Here is a 21,748-nt window from a genome sequence, read left to right as displayed (position 1 = left end):
AGGTTTAACCCTCTAAACATGTCGCTAAATAAATAAGTAATACAACAGTTGACAAAGTTTGTGACTGGTAGCGGTACTTTAAAAAACCTTTACATATTTCTTGAGACAGTCACGGTCAAAAGAAATAGTCAAAATGGCTTCAAATTCAGTCAATTTTTCTCTGTCGAGGCAGCATTATACTGTATGTCTATTGAGGCACACGCTAGTTGACTACTGTATTTGATGCTTTTCAGGAAGAAAGAGAACCATCCGCCTCTAAACTTACTTGCATCTGCATTAAAGGATAACAGAGAGTGGACGGGCTGATCGATTGAGATCTAGCTGTAACAAGGTACGGTTTAATGGTTGACTGATGGTGCATTTTAGAGAAGGAGAAGTCGCTGGAGGTCAGTTTTTCCACTGTTCCGTCAGGATGCACCAGTTGCGTGACATAGCCTGCGTTCTACTCGTATACAGCCATGTGTTCTGTATGTGGTTTAAAGCACTGTCTACTCGCGATCGTTAATGGTAAACCTGACGATCATTAGAGGACTTCCATCTCATGTGTGATGAAATGTGGCACATTCCTCTAAACGAACTTTGATTTATGTGATGTACTCCAATCTCCCTGTCGCATCTTGGGTGTAAAATCGAGACTTCAGCGTCATAGCTAGGTTAGCTATAGGTGCTTGTGAGGCAGTGAAATCCCCGTGTACACATTTGCCTGACAGGTGTGCTGTTTACAGAGTCTGTGACGGAATAACTTGTAATTTTCACATGTGGGACGCAGCTGCTATGAATTTATCTGTTTCCTTGTAAGAGGTATTCGCCTTTACTAACAATCATTTTATATAGGGCTGATGCAGGTATAATATAATTTCCGAACCGTGATCGGAGGTGGGCGCTATACATCTCCGGAAAGCTGTATTGTACTTGTATCACACAGAGCCAATGTTTAAGGAAGTAGTTTTTTCGTTTTACGCTTCGGTAACATAGTTTATCGTCGAGAAACCGGGAAGAAGGATGTATACTCTGCGCTTGAAACATATTTCTTACAATGGAATATTAACAGCGCTACAGTCCATGCCATAGATAGGTTGGAAACGCAAGCGATTTAACGTTATAGCCCGTTTAAGTGCAGATTGTTGTAGCCTTAGGAGTGTGTGTGATTATGTTCTCTGTTACCAATACCTTTCAGGTATCGATCCTAGACTCTAGAACAATACTTTAGAGTTGATAGCTTGCTTGATTTACGTAAAAATGGTTCAAATGGCTCTGAGCACTATGGGACTCAACTGCTGTGGTCATCAGTCCCCTAGAACTTAGAACTACTTAAACCTAACTAACCTAAGGACATCACACACATCCATGCCCGAGGCAGGATTCGAACCTGCGACCGTAGCAGCAGTGCGGCTCCGCACTGGAGCGCGTAGAACCGCACGGCCACCGCGGCCGGCTTGATTTACGTAAAAATGCGTCGAAATCCATCCGTCTGGAGCTCCATCGCGCATAAAAATTATTCGTTTCTTGGTCTTCTTAACCGTCTACTATTACATCACTACACTTTGAAATCTGTTACTATATATCGATAAGTAGTGCTAACCTCCTCGACATGGGCGCATCTCGTGAAATCTTGGATGGGTGAGGACTCGGAAAGCATTCATTCACGAGACGTGGAGTGTAGCGGTCTACTTCTGATCGGTTGCAGATTAATTCGGTAAGGAGGCTGCAGGGAAGGTTGGTCAATGACAGTGTGATGAGGGTCTTACACTCTCTAATTTTACCCTAAGACAGCGAGAATAATGCTCTGTGACTCTCATACACATAAAGATAGATCGTAAATTAAGCACTGTGCTCGAGGTGTTAAAAATATACTGGTATACTGGTATACTTTGATGATTAGTGTGTTCGAGAATTAACACTGAATGGATGTACTGAGCAGTCATCTATCTGCATTCGCAATGATGATCGCAAAGTAGAGAAGGGGCGGTTTAGCTATGATACTGAAATTGGGGAAACATGCTGTCACATCACTGGCTGGTGTTGAAGTTACTGTAAAATTGCTGAAATTGTTCACGCTATCAACTGTGATGCTTATTATTGCAGTGCATCAGCGGTGTCTTTTCCATCCCATCCGTGCATTGGCGCTGTTGGTTATCACATAATGATTGACTAACAGCGCTTGTTTGAGTTGGGGAATGAGTTTTGTGGATGGGTGACACCTTCTGGGGGTGGCTAGCACCGAAACAGTGATCGCTTACATCAGTGCAATGTGAGGAATCAGTCGAAAGGGAACGCAGAGCCGTCATCTATTCCATCACTGTGACAGATGAGTTTAAATGTAGATGTCGTCAATGACTTTCGGACATCAGTTTCGAAACTCTCCACAATGCAGGCAAACTCTTCTAGTTTCCTTATGTTGTAGCTGCCTTTTTTTTTTAAATTCATCCAGTGTGTAGTGTGTTATGGTAGACGCCGTAAAAACATGATTTACACCGTACAATGTCTAGTTTTCTGCGAGAGGCCGTGGATCAGAACGTCTTAATGTCAGTTTAGAAACTGACACAGGTCTCGAAGTCGTTGCAGAAAAAGAAAATGTTTGGCACTGTACAAAAGCGTGCTAGAAAGCAATGTTTCAGACAATGACACAGGGTCACAGGGAGAGTCTCTTGCGACTTACAGTAAGGTCTGTGGGATACTATCATTCATCTATATTATAGGTGATGAAACTTTAAAGTGGCCTCTGCAGTGGGTCAATATGTGTATATTTAATAGGATCGCCCCACACAGGCAGCAGCAGCAGCAGTTTGAGGTGTAAATTCAGTGAGGGATGAGGTGATCCGTTAGGAATGCTATTCTGGGAAGCATTGCACAACTCTCTCTCTGTGCCGGATCCACATCGCTGTTATGCTTCATCCCGCCTGCAATGGCATCTAGGTGAGTACTATATTGGATGAAGTTAGTGGAGCTTTTATAGTTCGTAATTTTTCTCTGTTGGATGGTACAGAATAACGATGATTGCATATTGGACTGATGGATGTGAATGGATGCAGATCTGCTTTGGACAGGAGTATCTGTATCTGGTTTGGAGATGCACCACAATGCGCGCATTTCCGCTGAAGGATCAAAACACGGTCTTGTTGCACTAACTCTGGTCGTTCTGTTTCTACATGGGCTGCAGAAGAGGGTGGATATGGCTTTCTCTGACTTCTGCTCAGTTCCAACAGAAATTGAAGCGATCACATGTGCTAAGCTGTAGAAATGGGATCAGTTGCAAGATGCTTAGGGGCTGACTAAAACCATGTTGGAATTTTACTGTAGCAGAAAGGTGTCTCGTTTCGAGATATGAGAGTGCCAGAAATATGATTCACTTGTGGCTGTGATCCAACACAGATATCTGCTTGATTGGAAAAATTTGATTCCAAATAATGGACATCATTTCTAGCAGATAGTGCAACACTAGACGTCTGAGAGGCTGGTGTACATTTTCTTATGACCACTATCAACACATCATCTACTACTGCTGTTTGTGATCTTCTCAATCAGTCATCATCTATAACTCAGTGGATATATCGCACAGCCTCTGACATGGCATCTGAATATATTACAAGTACTGAAGAAATATCTAGCTAGGGCGGATTGAGGAAATCGCAAATACCGCTTACAAATCACGTTCCTCAAACGAATCACTTTCAAAATTAAGCGATTTTATCACAAGGTTGCATCGTGGCTACGTGTAACTGGAGTGCTGGTCTGATAACACACATTCCTATGATCAACATCTTGGTATTTGTCCAGAAAAACCACCTCATTCGGAGTTAATGTCGTACCTCAATTTATAAAGCCAGTATAGATTTAAATATGGATACTTGTGCACACCTGTAGAAGCAAGATTGCTTGTGACAGTAACATACAGTAGTTGTTGCAATCGGGTATTTTAACATCTGGCTGATTACGTCTCTCTTTCTAAGACACAGCAGTAGCACTCACAAGAAGAACTTATGAGACATGTCCACCCATCACTGATTTTCTCTCAGTATTATTTTGTATCGTAGGCAATCATTTATTGGTGAAGTATTATACTTAGTAGTAGTAGGGGATGTGTGATAGGTTCACCTAGAGCATCTGGCTTATAAAGTATGTGTTTGTGTTCGCGCATGTGCAAAGGAGATGACTGTTGAATATTGTGATAGCAGAGGGAAGAGTATGTCAAGTCATAAGAATGGTACAGATATTTCTATTTCCAAAAAAATGATTCAAATGGCTCTAAGCACTATGAGACTTAACATCTGAGGTCATCAGTCCCCTAGACTTAAAACTAATTAAACCTAACTAACCTAAGGACGTCACACACAACCATTCCCTAGGCAGGATTCGAACCTGCGGCCGTAGCAGCAGCGCGATTCTGGACTGAAGTGCCTAGAATCGCTTGGCCACTGCAGCCAGCTCTTTTTCCGAGCCACAGCCGTCAGCAGGATGTATTTCCAATACTTCACTCATTGTCGAATGCTGTTTAATTGAGACTGCGATTGCAACATTTCATTGTAAGTATAATGATAAAACATAGAAGTGACCGGTTTTCTAGGGTGATTCTGTGTATGTATGGCCTGTGGTGGGTATGATTCATGTTTCCCGTTAACGGTAGGAACTGTCAGAATGGAGGGAGCTGTTAGAGTGTAGGGATGTAGATGAATTAACCATGTTGTCCTCTAGACGACAGAATAGCGAACTAATACTTAGTATGTGTTGGACAGCTTCTGTGATGTGTTCTTGTAATCCCAGATTCTGGAAATGGGTGTAGAAACGCGAGCAAGCAGGCAGGTCTGGAACAGAAACAGTAATGCGTTTGTATTGAGGGGGAAACGAGCCAGTCTTTGCACAACAGTTCTGAGTGTGACTTTGATCCACTGACGGCTTTCTGATGTAAAAGGGATGATTTTGTATGGCGGAGTACATGAATTGTATGTTTACTACATCGACATGGTATTCGGTGATATATTTCTGGGTTGGAGATTCATGCTCTAATATTCAAGCTCCTGTCCTCAGTGGGAGAGCAGTGTAATTGAGTAAGAGTCTTTCCATATTTGACGATATGTGGGCACTTTTCGAGGTTTAGTTGTTGGTGCAATATGGTAATCAGTGTAAAATAATTCTTTGCGCTCAAAGTCATGTCCATAGAAAGAAAGAAAAGGCGGACGGTGCTTCCCTCGGACTGAGGAGAATCGTGACATGTAGCTAGTGTGAGTGTAGGCATTCCATATTTTTGTTGGGTGCTGTACAGATATAAAAGATAACTGCACTGTTTGTTTAAAATGTGTATATACTGCATTGTAAAGTTACTGTGGTTTATGTTGTGGCATGACTAGAGAAGATGACTGTGTGTCCTATCATGATGGACGTATAGATTCAGCACACCGATAACTGTGAGGGTATGAGAGGGATTTTTTACGTGGAATATTATGTGTGCTATAGATACTGAGATTCGTTCCAGAAGCACATCTGTCAAGAGGAGACATTACCTGTACATCGATCAGTGTCAGACTGTAGCAGCAATTGTAATATTTAATTGTAGTTACACTGGTAAATATGTTCCTGGCTTCCATTATTCTTGTGAGTCTTGTATGTGTTTGATGATCTGTAGACAACTTTGTGGGTTTAACTGTCAATGCAATTTAACGATCCATGCAAAATAATTTTACTGCTGAAAGTCTTGTTGGCAGAAAGAACGAAAAAGTGGATGTTGCTTCGATACAGGGAGCATCAGTAATTCGGTGGGTAAATTCGATAAGAGCCAGTCATAAAGCTCCATTTATTCACAAGACATCCTTTGTGCTGGGCTATAGGAGTCTCTACATAATGGTGGGAACGTTTGTGTGTGTTGAAAGCAGGAAGGGTAACATGTGATGGACAGGGTATCACGTTAGGACCACTGGGAATAGTGCATTCGATGTTATTTGCGCTATTTTCGTCCGCAGGTTCTGTTAGGGCAAGAATTTCCGTGCATACAAGCTGAGACATCACAAAAACTCCTACAAAAGTGTACATTAAGTATTTCTGGGACACTATGCAATTACTAGAGTTCATCTTGGTTATTATTTTAGATATCCATGTGGCTTTAGTAGAACATTGAGAACAAAACAACATTGAGGACGTTGCTAGATGCGCTTGTGATGGTATGTAGCTATGCACGGTGATGCGTCAGCCACACGTCACTCATGATCTGTTAGAATCGCTAGGGAGAAAGCAGCTTGTCCTATTCTAGACAAGATTTCTGCATGAGCGGGCGGCCCACCTTGGAGTGTCTGCGCTTTGTAAATAGGTCTTCGCTCCTGTCAGGTCGCGTCATCAACGGCGCCTAGGTGATAATGTATTGCGAGAGGAATTTCTCAGGTGGGAAGTATGAAAGGGATGCCGCTGCATTATGTGTGCAGGACACAAACAGGCACCTATGTGTGTGGTTTGACAGCTAATGGCCGTGTCACTTCCCGGGGCTGTCGGTAGCCTCCAGTGCGGTCTAGTGGACAGGAGGTGGCTGGCGGTGTCTGCACATGTCTGTTGCATTATTTTGCGAGCGGGTCTGTAGGCTGTGCTATGCGCTGTTTGCAAGTTTACGAGTACTGAGTGTGTCTACACATCACTGTGCTGCATTATTTAGGAGCAGTTTGTATGTCTGTACTGAAATTATTTCGGTACATTAGGAGTTGTTTGGGTGTCTGCATAGTGTTATTTAGAAGTAGTTTACAGATCTGTGGACGGTGTGGTGTGACCCCAAGCATATCAGAGAGTGTATTTTGTATCAGTATGATAAATATATTCCATCCCTAAATAAATTGTTCCAAAATAAATAAAGTACACTGGAATGAGATGTTCACTCTGCAGCGGAGTGTGCACTGATATGAAACTTGCTGGCAGATTAAAACTGTGTGCCCGACCGAGACTCGAACTCGGGACCTGTGCCTTTCGCGGGCAAGTGCTCTACCAACTGAGCTAACGAAGCACGACTCACGCCCGGTACTCACAGCCTTACTTCTGCCAGTATCTCGTCTCCAGCCTTCCAAACTTTACAGAAGCTCTCCTGCGAATCTTGCAGAACTAGCACTCCTGAAAGAGAGGATACTGCGGAGACAATCCCGAGTTCGAGTCTCGGTCGGGCATACAGTTTTAATCTGCCAGGAAGTTTCAATAAAGTACAATCCTTCCATACTCTCTACAGCAGCCCAGTGCAGACTGTGCCATTTTCCCCCTCCAGACCACCATCTTGGATTATGTCACAGGAGGGATGCCAGCATCCTCTGGTGGCAGTATTGTGTACTAGGTCAGCTAGAGTCTAGATCCTGTGGTGGAGACACTGCCTGCAAAATAAAAACTTATATCCAGCACAGGTAGAGTTGTTTTCCTGTCATTTCCCCCAACCATCTTGGATTATGACATGGAACAGATGACAATGCTCTCTGGTGGTGGTACTGTGTACTATGTCCAGACCTCGTGGTGTACACACTGTTTGCTGCCATCTTGGGTAACGGTACTCACATCATGGTCGCCATCTTGGATTACGTCACAGAACGGACAACAGCGCCCTCTGGTGGTGGTACTGTATACTAGGTCAGTTGGAGTTTGGACCTTGTGACGAACACACTCAATGGTGGTGCTGATCTAATTGCTTAAATAAAGACTGGCACATGATTTCGACAGTTGATGATTAGCAAACATGTTTACAGAGTCATTTAGATGGATTATTATCTCGACAATTTACGAGTTGGCTCTCTGGAGATAAAGATATTGCATTATTTATGAGTGGTTTGCAGGTCTGTAGGCTGTGCAATCCGTAATTTTGACAGTTTACAATTAGCAAGTTCGTGTGCAGAGCATTATACATGAGTTACTTAGGAGTAGTTTGCAGGTCTGTATGCTGTGTGGCATATCAGAGCGTGTGTTCTGTATCACTGTCATACACTACTGGTCATTAAAATTGCTACACCAAGAAGAAATGCAGGTGATAAAAGGATATTCATTGGACAAATATATTATTCTAGAACAGACATGTAATTACATTTTCACGCAATTTGGGTGCATAGATCCTGAGAAATCAGTACCCAGAACAACCACCTCTGGCCGTGATAACCGTCTTGATACGCCTGGGCAATGAGACAGAGCTTGGATGGTGTGTACAGATACAGCTGCCCATGCAGCTTCAACACAATACCACAGTTCATCAAGAGTAGTGACTGGCGAATTGTGTTGAGCCAGTTGCTCAGCCACAATTGACCAGACGTTGGTGAGAGATCTGGAGAATGTGCTGGCCAGGGCAGCAGTCGAACATTTTCTGTATCCAGAAAGGCCCATAAAGGACCCGCAACATGCGGTCGTGCATTATCCTGCTCAAATGTAGGGTTTCGCAGGGATTGAATGAAGGGTAGAGCCATGGGTCATAACACATCTGAAATGTAATGTCCACTGTTCAAAGTGCCATCAATGCAAACAAGAGGTGACCGAGACGTGTAACCAATGGCACTCCATACCATCGTGCAGGGTGATACACCAGTATGGCGATGACGAATACACGCTTCCAATGTGCGTTCACCAAGATGTCGCCAAACACGGATGTGACCATAATGATGCTGTAAACAGAACCTGGATTCATCCGAAAAAATGATGTTTTGCCATTCGTGCACCCAGGTTCGTCGTTGAGTACACCATCGCAGGTGCTCTTGTCTGTCATGCAGCGTCAAGGGTAACTGCAGCCATGGTCTCCAAGCTGATAGTCCATGCTGCTGCAAACGTCGTCGAACAGGTCGTGCAGATGGTTGTTGTCTTGCAAACGTCCCCATCTGTTGACTCAGGGATCGAGACATGGCTGAACGATCCGTTACAGCCATGAGGATAAGATGCCTGTCATCTCGACTGCTAGTGATACGAGGCCATTGGGATCCAGCACAGCGTTCCGTATTACCCTACTGAAACCACTGCTTCCATATTCTGTTAACAGTCATTGCATCACGACCAACGCGAGCAGCGTGATGGTATGGATTTCTCCTCCTTACACGAGGCATCACAACAACGTTTCACCAGGCAACGCTGGTCAGCTGCTGTTTGTGTATGAGAAATCGGTTGGAAACTTTCCTTATGTCAGCACGTTGTAGGTGTCGCCAACGGCGCCAACCTTGTGTGAATGCTCTGAAAAGCTAATCATTTGCATATTATAGCATATTCTTCCTGGAATAGGTGGCAGTCGAGTGACTTAGGTTAGTCCAAATGCCCTTTCTTTCCCACTATTTTCTTAGATTAGTAGAGATAGCCCAAGTGAACTTTCTTTACCGCCAAAATTCAAACTTGGCGCCAGTTCATAGGATGAGGTGTTGTTTGGATGACTTAGGGTAGTGGGGGTAATCCAGATTACCCATCTTTCCCGCCATTTTCTTAGGTTAGTAGAGTAAAACATGGTGTTATGCGTCATCCTGTTGAAATGTGAACTTCCCACCATTTTCCTGGGGGGGGAGGGCAGGGGGGATTAGATTAGTGGAGGTTGCCCAATTGACCTATCTTCCTGCCAAAATCTGCCTTTTTGAATGACGTCACAACCGCCATCTTGGATGAAATTATGTGCTGTTGCCAAGTCTACACGCCGCCATCATGGATGGCGTCATCGCTGCCAATTTGGATACATTTGGCAACAATGTAGAGTGCGCCAGATCCCCGTTGCCCCAATACTAACACGGAGATCGTACCTGGGCCTCACCGCAAAGCCGCAATTGCTGATGAGGGCAGCCGACTCATTCAGCACAGATCCGAGGTGATGCACCAAACCGACGCAGCGCCTACTGCCGACAACAGTACACGATGAACGTAGACGAATAATGGTGAGACAATTCGTCCTCTCCTTCCTTTCCCTTAATAATTGAGCCGTGTCCATGCCCAGTCAAATCGGCCCTGAGATTTATAATTTTCTTTTGAATTGTGTAAACAGCACGAAAATAAATACATTTCTTTCATGTTTTGATCATAAAAGTAACCTTTTCTGTTATACATGAACCTCTTAATTTTGTACACTTGTGTTTGATTTCGTGTAATTATTGATATCAGTTAACTGTTGGCTCCTAACGTGGGGAAATCTCATCAGTCATCTGCTCGTCATTCCATGTCTGACAGCTCAGAGAAGAATTCACAGTTCACAACATTTTAATGCCCAATGCGGGGCAATCTGATTGGTAATTGTCATGGTATCTGATGTCACAAAATAATTTCTCGAGATCACTACACTTTGGACTATAAAGTATAAGCACTGGAAAGATCCTCTTATTGGAGAACAGAAAAGACTAATATGCTCCTTTTTAAAAGACTCTCGCTGAAGATTGAGATACCGGCTGTCACAGTCTACCTTCCTCTGCGCCTTTAAAAATTTTCCCAAATCTTTTTGGATTCGAACGTATTTGCGCTCTTTTTAACAGGCAACTTACCTCTCACTCCCAAAAGATACCCTAACTGTAACTCGCTGACACCCACTAGTCTATCGCTGCAAATAGCTTATATCTATCCACTCCCACTTTCCCATTCTCATTCACTCATTCAGCACAACTCGCTGTCATTATCTCTTTGTGTCTCTCTAACTGCTAGTGTCTCCTGCCTCACAGCCATTGTCTCCTTCGTTCTGTCCTACTATTACTGTATGCTCTCACTGTCACTGCCCTCCCCCTCCCCTGCTCTCTCATAGTGCTACTATCTCATTCATTCCTTCCCACTGCTGTTCTAGCTGTCATTATCTTTCTCTTCCTAGCTGTCACTGTCACAGATTTTGTCTCTCATTATCACTGGCTCTCACCCACTTTCACTTTCTCCTTCCCTTTATTCCTTTCCCACTGACTCTGCACTCTTTACTTAACACTGTTCTGTCACTGTTAACTATGTTCCATTGCCACTGGGTTCCACTCTTTCTCTCACAATGCTGTCTCTTTCGCTCTTTCTATACTACAACCAATGACTTCCGTTTTCACGTACTAATTACTTTTCCATTTGTTTCACATTGCCACTGTCTCCTTATCTCTCAGCATAAAAAGGCGCCAGTATGTTCGGATTCCTCCCCCCATGAACCATGGACCTTGCCGTTGGTGGGGAGGCTTGCGTGCCTCAACGATACAGATAGCCGTACCGTAGGTGCAACCACAACGGAGGGGTATCTGTTGAGAGGCCAGACAAACGTGTGGTTCCTGAAGAGGGGCAGTAGCCTTTTCAGTAGTTGCAGGGGCAACAGTCAGGGTGATTGACTGATCTGGCCTTGTAACACTAACCAAAACGGCCTTGCTGTTGTGGTATTGCGAACGGCTGAAAGCAAGGGGACACTACAGCCGTAATTTTTCCCGAGGGCATGCAGCTCTACTGTATGGTTAAATGATGATGGCGTCTTCTTGGATAAAATATTCCGGAGGTAAAATAGTCCCCCATTCGGATCTCCGGGCGGGGACTACTCAAGAGGACGTCGTTATCAGGAGAAAGAAAACTGGCGTTCTACGGATCGGAGCGTGGAATGTCAGATTCCTTAATCGGACAGGTAGGTTAGAAAATTTAAAAAGGGAAGTGGATAGGTTAAAGTTAGATATAGTGGGAATTAGTGAAGTTCGGTGGCAGGAAGAACAAGACTTCTGGTCAGGTGACTACATGGATATAAACACAAAATCAAATAGGGGTAATGCAGGAGTAGGTTTAACAATGAATAGGAGTGCGGGTAAGCTACTACAAACAGCATAGTGAACGCATTATTGTGGCCAAGATAGATACGAAGCCCACGCCTACCACTGTAGTACAAGTTTCTATGCCAACTAGCTCTGCATATGACGAAGAAATTGATGAAATGTATGATGAGATAAAAGAAATTATTCAGGTAGTGAAGGGAGACAAAAATTTAATAGTCATGGGTGACTGGAATTCGACAGTAGGAAAATGGAAAGAAGGAAACATAGTAGGTGAATATGGATTGGGGCTACGAAATTAAAGAGGAAACCGTCTGGTAGAATTTTGCACAGAGCATAACTTAATCATAGGTAACACTTGGTTCAAGAATCATAAAAGAAGGTGTTGTGTCTAGACAAGACAGCCTAGACACAATGAGAGGAAGCCGAAAGGCACGCGCTAAGCCAAAGCAGGGTGCGTGAGGTCTGAAACAGGATACGTAATGAATTCTATAAAGGAAAGTACGTAGCTTCTAGAATACTTAACTTTAATCCATCCTTTTGGTACATCTGGAGATTGTGGCGATACAAGTGAGACTCTTTAGATACATGCAATGTTACTAATGGCGCCTTGCTAGGTCGTAGCCATTGACTTAGCTGAAGGCTATTCAAACTATTGGCTCGGCTAATGAGCAATGCTTAGTCCATGTAGTCGCTAGCAAAGTCGTCCGTACAACTGGGGCGAGTGCTAGTCCGTATCTCGAGACCTGCCTTGTGGTGGCGCTCGGTCTGCGATCACACAGTGGCGACACGCGGGTCCGACATGTACTAATGGACCGCGGCCGATTTAAAGCTACCACCTAGCAAGTGTGGTGTCTGGCGGTGACACCACAGAAGGTTGTATACATGGAAGAAGCCTGGAGATACTAAAAGGTATCAGATAGATTATATAATGGTAAGACAGAGATTTAGAAACCAGGTTTTAAATTGTAAGACATTTCTAGGGTCAGATGTGGACTCTGGCCACAATCTATTGGTTATGAACTGTAGATTAAAACTGAAGAAATTGCAAAAAGGCGGGAATTTATGGAGATGGGACCTGGATAAACTGATTAAACCAGAGGTTGTACAGAGTTTCAGGAACAACATAAGGGAACAATTGACAGGAATGGGGGAAAGAAATACAGTAGAAGAAGAATGGGTAGCTCTGAGGGATGAAGTAGTGAAGGCAGCAGATGATCAAGTAGGTAAAAAGACGAGGGCTAGTAGAAATCCTTGGGTAAAAGAAGAAATACTGAATTTAATTGATGAAAGGAGAAAATATAAAAATGCAGTAAATAAAGCAGGCAAAAAGGAATACAAACGTCTCAAAAATGAGATCGACAGGAAGTGCAAAATGGCTAAGCAGGGATGGCTAGAGGATAAATGTAAGGATGTAGAGGCTTATCTCACTAGGGGTAAGATAGATACTGCCTACAGGACAATTAAAGAGACCTTTCGAGAAAAGAGAATGACTTGTATGAATATCAAGAGCTCAGATGGAAACCCAGTTCTAAGCAAAGAAGGGAAAGCAGAAAGGTGGAAGGAGTATATAGAGGGTCTATACAAGGGCGATGTACTTGAGGACAATATTATGGAAATGGAAGAGGATGTAGATGAAGATGAAGTGGGAGATACGATACTGTCTGAAGAATTTGACAGAGCACTGAAAGACCTGAGTCGAAACAAGGCCCCGGGAGTAGACAACATTCCATTAGAACTACTGACGGCCTTGGGAGAGCCAGTCTTGACAAAACTCTACCATCTGATGAGCAAGATGTACGAGACAGGCGAAATACCCTCAGACTTCAAGAAGAATATAATAATTCCAATCCCAAAGAAAGTAGGTGTTGATAGATGCGAAAATTACCGAACTATCAGTTTAATAAGTCACGGCTGCAAAATACTAACGCGAATTCTTTACAGACGAATGGAAAAACTGGTAGAAGCCGACCTCGGGGAAGATCAGTTTGGATTACGTAGAAATGTTGGAACACGTGAGGCAATACTGACCTTACGACTTATCTTAGAAGAAAGATTAAGGAAAGTCAAACCTACGTTTCTAGCATTTGTAGACTTAGAGAAAGCTTTTGACAATGTTGACTGGAATACTCTCTTTCAAATTCTAAAGGTGGCAGGGGTAAAATACAGGGAGCGAAATGCTATTTACAATTTGTACAGAAACCAGATTGCAGTTATAAGAGTCGAGGGGCATGAAAGGGAAGCAGTGGTTGGGAAGGGAGTGAGACAGCAGGGTTGTAGCCTCTCCCCGATGTTATTCAATCTGTATATTGAGCAAGCAGTAAAGGAAACAAAAGAAAAATTCGGAGTAGGTATTAATATCCAGGGAGAAGAAATAAAAACTTATGAGGTTCGCCGAAGACATTGTAATTCTGTCAGAAACAGCAAAGGACTTGGAAGAGCAGTTGAACGGAATGGACAGTGTCTTGAAAGAAGGATATATGATGAAAATCAACGAAAGCAAAACGAGGATATTGGAATGTAGTCGTATTAAGTCGGGTGATGCTGAGGGAATTAGATTAGGAAATGAGACACTTAAAGTAGTAAAGGAGTTTTGCTATTTAGGGAGCAAAATAACTGATGATGGTCGAAGTAGAGAGGATATAAAATGTAGACTGGCAATGCAAGGAAAGCGTTTCTGAAGAAGAGAAATTTGTTAACATCGAGTATAGATTTAAGCGTCAGGAAGTCGTTTCTGAAAGTGTTTGTATGGAGTGTAGCCATGTATGGAAACGAGACATGGGCAATAAATAGTTTGGACAAGAAGAGAATAGAAGCTTTCGAAATGTGGTGCTACAGAAGAATGTTAAAGATTAGGTGGGTAGATCACGTAACTAATGAGGAGGTACCGAACAGGATTGGGGAGAAGAGACGTTTGTGGCACAACTTGACTAGAAGAAGGGATCGGTTGGTAGGACATGTCCTGAGGCATCAAGGGATCACAAATTTAGCATTGGAGGGCAGCGTGGAGGGTAAAAATCGTAGAGGGAGACCAAGAGATGAATACACTAAGTAGATTCAGAAGGATGTAGGTTGCAGTAGGTACTGGGAGATGAAGGAGCTTGCACAGCATAGATTAGCATGGAGAGCTGCATCAAACCAGTCTCAGGACTGAAGACAACATCAACATGTTCGGATTTCAAAATTTTTATGAACTTTTTGAAAGGTGCTGAGTAATGTAAATGAGGCAGCTATTACCCCACTTTTCAGTCAGTCTTTTAAACAGGAGAGTGTTCGTCTTTTTTGTGCTTCGCTGGGAGCTTTTTCCCGCTGGCTCCCTTCTTTTCCCTGCACAGCGAGCCACGTTATATGAAAAGAACTCTATATCTCAGCAAAATTTTGATAGTCTCCTTGGTTGTCGAGCTGGCATCCTACCGACTACCTTTGCTACTTTTAAGTTTACCGGAAGGCCCTATAGAAGGCAGCCCAGTTTAAATGAGCCCTGTCATTGGGTAGTGACTCTCTATTTCGACGCTTTTTTTATAACATGTTCTTCTTCATAACATCAAAATATTCTTAGTAGTTTTCTTAAGGACCTAACTCCTAACAATTATACATCTAATACATGTTCTTCACACAACGATATCAAGTCTCACGGCCATTTGGCTACCAATAACGTTATGCATGAGACAATGGGTGGGGCTTCCGCTATTTAACTACCGACAGCCGAGCAGTATTTAGCAGGGTTCTCCACACCTGCACAGATGGATCTACTGCACGCCATTGGTTCCTACAGTCTCCAAGGGCACATCAAAATGGTTCAAATGGCTCTGAGCACTATGGGACTCAACTGCTGTGGTCATCAGTCCCCTAGAACTTAGAACTACTTAAACCTAACTAACCTAAGGACATCACACACATCCATGCCCGAGGCAGGATTCGAACCTGCGACCGTAGCAGTCGCACGGTTCCGGACTGCGCGCCTAGAACCGCGAGACCACCGCGGCCGGCAAGGGCACAACAGATGCGCTTTTTTACTACACTGTTTTATTTTAGTGTCCGTTTCGATTGTAACTGAAACATTATGTTTTATTCATCTTCACAGAACGTAAGATCTGAAGAGGATCTCTTAGAAGACCGAAGCCGGTCATCTAATAATAAAAGTAAACAACTTAAATGCGATCACGACTATATGTATTGAAATAAATTATAATATTTTACAGACCGCTGTTTTTCTTGAAACAATAGTCCAAAAGTTCTTCTGATTAAGCATAAAATATTTAAACAAGTTTCTAATATTTATCAACTAAAAACACACACACACCCACACCCACACACACACACACACACACACACACACACACACACACACACACACACACACACAGGTGTGTGTGCTGATGAAGTTTACATGGAACGTTTGTAAATAGGGACCAGCAATTCTTTTCAGCGGTCTCAGTCCAGAGTTCAGATATTTGTTCAGTTTTGCGTGTCCAGAAATAAAATACATAATATTCACACATTCTTGGATTATTGGTTGTAAATGTTACTCGTCAACCAAGTGTCTTGTTTTCAGATTAAATGTTCAGTGGTTCTCAAACTACCATATAGTAAATTTTGAGTTTCGCTAGGTTTTGAAAAACGTCAGGATAATGCTACATATGAATGTAGTAGACATTTGAACTGCAGTGTGACAGTGGGCTAATTTCGTCCAGTAGCAAGGAATCGCAGCCTCAGGGATATGCCTGTCGCCACTGATATTGCGTCACGTGAACTCGTATTTTCCTTGACTCTCAGTGACCCTCAGTGTAGCGAAGCAACTTAAATCACTGAATAAAGGCATGCCTTCCAGTGCAGACTGTACGCGAATTAGCTTCCTTTCGGAGTATGCTAATGTAGTAGCTCCATATTTATCCACAATATACAAGTGCTCATTCGAGATGCGAACCGCACCCAAGGACTGAAAAATTGGAGGTCAACTCAGTACACAAAGCCGGCTGGCGTGGCCGAGCGATTCTAGGCGCTTCAGTGCGGAACCGCGCGACTGCTACAGTCGCAGGTTCGAATCCTGCCTCGGGCATGGATTTGTGTGATGTCCTTAGGTTAGTTACGTTTAAGTAGTTCTAAGTTCTAGGGGACTGATGACCTCAGATGTTAAGTCCCATAGTGCTCATAACCATTTGAGCCATTCAGCACACAAAGATGGAAATATAAGTAAACGCTGAATTCCAGGTCCACAGGACTGACGTCGATTTCTAGGAACATTTTTGAACATACATTGTGTTTGAACATTATGAGTTACATCGAAGAAAATGTTCTATAGACACAGAGTCAGCACGGATTTACAAAATATCATTCACGTGAAACACAACTGACTTTTTTATTAACACGAAGTCATTAATGCTATCGGCAGCGGTTCTAAAATTGATTCCTTATTTCTAGATTTCCAGAAGACTTTTGACGCCATTTCTCACAAGTGGCTTCTAATCAGACTGTATGCATATAGAGTATAGTAATGCGCCAAACCATCTTCAGCCCAAAAAAGCACATCACTTGTTTGCATCGCCTCAACTTATAATCGATGTGTATATGCTAGGAGGATGAAGTTATTAAGTTGTTTATTAGTTTTCTTAAATGACATGATAAGCAACATGACAGCATGAATCACATTTCTGTTTTAATTTCAGCTCCAATTATGACCTCTTCTAAATAGGACATTGTTATGACGTATCATTATTTAAAGGTAAAAAACTTAAAAAGGAAAGGAAGTACTGGGCGCACTAGCACAGTGCTATAAATATCAAACGTAGCTCGGCTGTGGTTTCTCTGAGGCCCCTTTCTTGCTGGATTTCAACACCGACTCTGTACTGTGTCTTCTGAGTGCTCAGCTGGTGCAACGTGTGAAGTTTTTTGGTTGGTTGTTTTTCATTACAAAAAATGGTTCAGATGGGTTTTAACATCTGAGGTCATCAGTCTCCTAGAACTTAGAATTACTTCAACCTAACTAACCTAAGGACATCATACACATCCATGCCCGAGGCAGGATTCGAACCTGCGACGATAGCAGCAGCGCGGTTCCGGACTGACGCGCCTAGAACCGCTCGGCCACAACGGCCGGCTCCTATTTATCCCTTTATCAGAGTATCCGTTTTGCCTGAAGGCCGTTCTCAAATGGTCGAATTCATCTTCCAAATACTGTGGCTCACAGATTCCTTTAGCCTAGTCGCACATCGCATCAGCACAGTACTCAAAAGGCAAAGTGTTGACACAGGGAACTGCCAAATTCGTTTGTCTGATACCAAGATTTTATTAAGAGGCCACAGGAATTCAAAAACAGGAGAAAAATTTTAACAGAAAATACGAAGGGTGGAAATTAGGTAAGTTGTGGGCCTTAGTACTAAATGAAGCTGCATAACGCACACCGGCGCGACTCCAGTCCACTAATGCAGTGCCTGTGTTATTCTGAATTTTGGACATGCATGCATGTTGAAAGGAACTTTGCATCGTAAATTAGAATAACAAAGGCCCTGCAATATCGTATTTATCTGCCGGCACCGTGTAAACGACTTTCAGTAAAATGTTTCACCTGTACAGGAATATACATACTGGATGTACGATTAGGCTACATGTCGTAGACACTTGGTTGACGACATATGGAAGTTTGGGTCTTACCATGAGCCGTGCACGAATAGCCAAAAGGTAAGTCGACCGCTTGTAACAAAGCGGGAAACCCGGGTTATAGTCCCAGTCCAGCACGAACTTTCATTGTCGTCATTCCATTCTACAGCTGATTGTCGTCCATGTTCGCAATTGCGAATACACTTAATGTAGTCCACTGCACTAAGGTCACAGTGGTCTGACATCCGTGGATTCCGCCGCCGACCAGCCTCGGCCGAAGGTGACCGATCGCCGCACCATTATGTACACGGTCACAAACAAGTCGATCTTGTCACCCGACCGAACAAAATTCGGAAGACAATCTGTGAAATTCAAATCACTTTGTTTTTCTTCGGTAGTATCGGCCGATGTTTTTATACACGATATATGGACTGTAAGAAACTGACAAGTTTACTCCAAGAAAGAAGGCCTTTGTGATATCCTGACGGTGAAAAATATAATCGGGGTATAGCGCGGACTCTATGGACCGAAACTGAAGCTTAATTGGAAACCACAAGTTGGCAAAATATTTATCGGAAATTCTGATAGTAAATTATAACCTCAAAAGATAATTTCTTCAAGTGAGAAGGATGGCGTATCTTAATGCCTAAAGTTGCTGTACTGGATCATTTTAGGGTTGTGGTAGGTGGACTAAGCTCTCATTGTTATTACCGCTTTCTTGTGTTTTTTGTCAGAATGGCGGTGATTCTGTTATTTGAGGTGGTTTACAAACGCGGGGTGTTTCCACTTTACAGTGCTTTAAGTGGTCAAAGTATCTTACTCTAAAGCCTATGTTTGCCTTTCACACATGTCCTGAATGACAGTCATTGAAGGTTAATCGACATTGTCTGTTTTTCTGAATTTGTTGCAATGTGTTTCTAATCATGTTTTTCAGTGTCACCACTAATCCACCTCAAGGATGTGACAGAGCGTTTCTCTCTTGATCTTATACGTTCGTAAAGTTTGTCTGGTTATTCTAATATCTGAGGACAGAGTCTGCAGTACTCGCCACATTCTTTTCGAAAAGTCTTTTTAATCGTAGAATATGTAAAACATGGTCATCCCCAAGCACAGAAGCGTCACGACAGCCATCCCGCCCAAAGGGCTTACAACACATTCTAACCTCCTTGATAAAAACGATTCTATGATAACCTAAACTCCTTTATCCCTCCAAAAGCTGACGAAGGAGAGAGGACGCACTGTGAGCAAGATGTCGGCCAATGTTATCGGGCAACCTATGGCGACGGTGTCTAGCGATCGTTGTCGGTGGCATAGTACACGGATCACGTTTTGAACGTCTCCGTTGAGTGCCGCATTCCACGTGCTGCTTAACGCTCAGAAACTGCTCGGCTTGTGCATACGACGCGATCGCAGCGCTCTCCAGTTGTTCTCAGCTGCAACTGTCTCACAAATCACACTGTTTACGAAACGGGCGCGCTTAAAATTCCTACGTTAGGTCTATTAAAAGGAAATTTGCTCCCTTGTCCATAAGCTAGCCACGTTGTTTTCTCTGTAGTATAAATAAAAACTTCGATATCCATGGACATGTTATAAGGCAAAAAGGAAAGTACCGTGTCCAGTCAATAATGGCATCGGCTTATAAAAATACGAATTTACAATAGTTCTCCGCATAAGACAAAAATCGTTCCATCATTATCACTTTCTAGTAATATCTTAAGGTCATTCGTACTTCATCACTGTTCCTTTTCGTCAACAGTCTCTTTACAACATGTGAAATATAAAACTCAAAACAAGAACGCGCAAAATATCTTACTGCAAGTGGTGCAAGCTGTCTTGTAGATTAAACGAATCGAACAATCTCACTCCTCAGAAAGAGAGCATTTATATTTACGTAACATCGAATATTATGGAATATACTTTTATTAAACTAAAAAGAAAGTACCAGAACTTATTACAAAAGGAGAAGGTTGATAAACAAATTATTGAAACTACTGGGACCCGATCAGCACATCAACCAATACATTCTACTCACTGCGCCATACCGACCATGGAACTTAAAAATCACATACTTCGCGTCTTACAGTATTATGAAAGCTTTAATCGTAGATATGTTGTTAACTGACATTTAATTACAACAAACTGTACCAAGAACATTGCATTTCTTATGGTTCCTCAGTGTGCCATTGCCTTGAAACGACGTACGTTCATGAATGTGCAAGTTGCAATAATTCTTTAACCACCAATATGATGTTTCCTGACATTTTTTACTACGAATCAGACAATTAACGTCGGGTTTTCGAGACATCCACTGTTTGCTGATGGTTACAAACGGCATATGTACATATGGGCTTCAACTGAAAGCCAATATGGTTATAGAATTATTGTATCTTGCACATTTATGAAAATACGTCGTTTCAAGGCAATGGCACACAGAAGAACCATAAGAAATGCAATGTTGTTGGTATAGTGTGTTATAATTAAATGTCAGTTAATAACATATCAAACGCACGTTCAGAATATTTACCATGATAGATATTGCTCCCCACATTCGGAAAGATTCAACGCGCCGCACGGAATGCCCGCGCGGTTTGAGGCGCCCTGTCACGGACAGCGCGGTCCCTCTTGCCGGAGGTTCGAGCCCTCCCCCGGGCATGGGTGTGTGTGTTGTTCTTAGCATTAGTTAGTCTAAGTTAGTTTAAGTAGTGTGTAAGTCTAGGGGTCGATGATCTCAGCAGTATGGTAATATTTACACACCCACACTCCCAACGCGCTTTCTCCACGTTCTGCCGTCAGAAAATTGACACACTCAGCGCTCAATGTTCGAATGCACGGTCCATGTGCCGACTGCTTTACTGGGTACCTTTTCATTCACATTTTGGTTTAGCGGCTAGCTCTGGATGTAGCTGGGCGTTTGCAAAGTATGTCAGGCAAGGCAACTAATCTGACGTCACAAGTTCGTTGCAGGACCCGTCTTTTCCCGTGGTTCTCTTGGACCCCGCGCATCGGTCTGATGACGTCACGAACCGACTGTTGCGTGAATACACTAAACAGTTCAGCCTGCTAAGCTTGTTGAAGACTGTAACAGCTTTCTGACTTTTTAGAGCGTCTTATGATGTCTCCAGCTATGGAAGACGAAACGTTAGGCAGAGAATTATGCCTTGGACCAAGTCATATTGCTCATAAACAAATACCGCCAAAAACGAAAGCCAGCGTCATCAAGTTTTTCGAGACCTGTGTTGTAACTGTAGTTAAATACATGTTTATATGAGGTGTGATCAAAAAGCGACGGGGATTTTTCAATTTCGCGGGCTTTATACATCCGATATTGAAGCTTTTTACCTTGTTGATACACCTATTTCTGATGTATGCTTGCATTTTCAGCTGTTTTGATTATTAATTTTATTGTTGACAGTCGAAAAGGTTACACTTCTTTTCGAATGCTCGGCGAAATTTTTACTATGTGTGTGAAATCTTATGGGACTTAACTGCTA

This window comes from Schistocerca americana, chromosome 5 (genome assembly GCF_021461395.2).
Source record: "Schistocerca americana isolate TAMUIC-IGC-003095 chromosome 5, iqSchAmer2.1, whole genome shotgun sequence".
Classification (NCBI taxonomy): Eukaryota; Metazoa; Arthropoda; class Insecta; order Orthoptera; family Acrididae; genus Schistocerca; species Schistocerca americana.
This window is presented reverse-complemented; position numbering follows the sequence as displayed.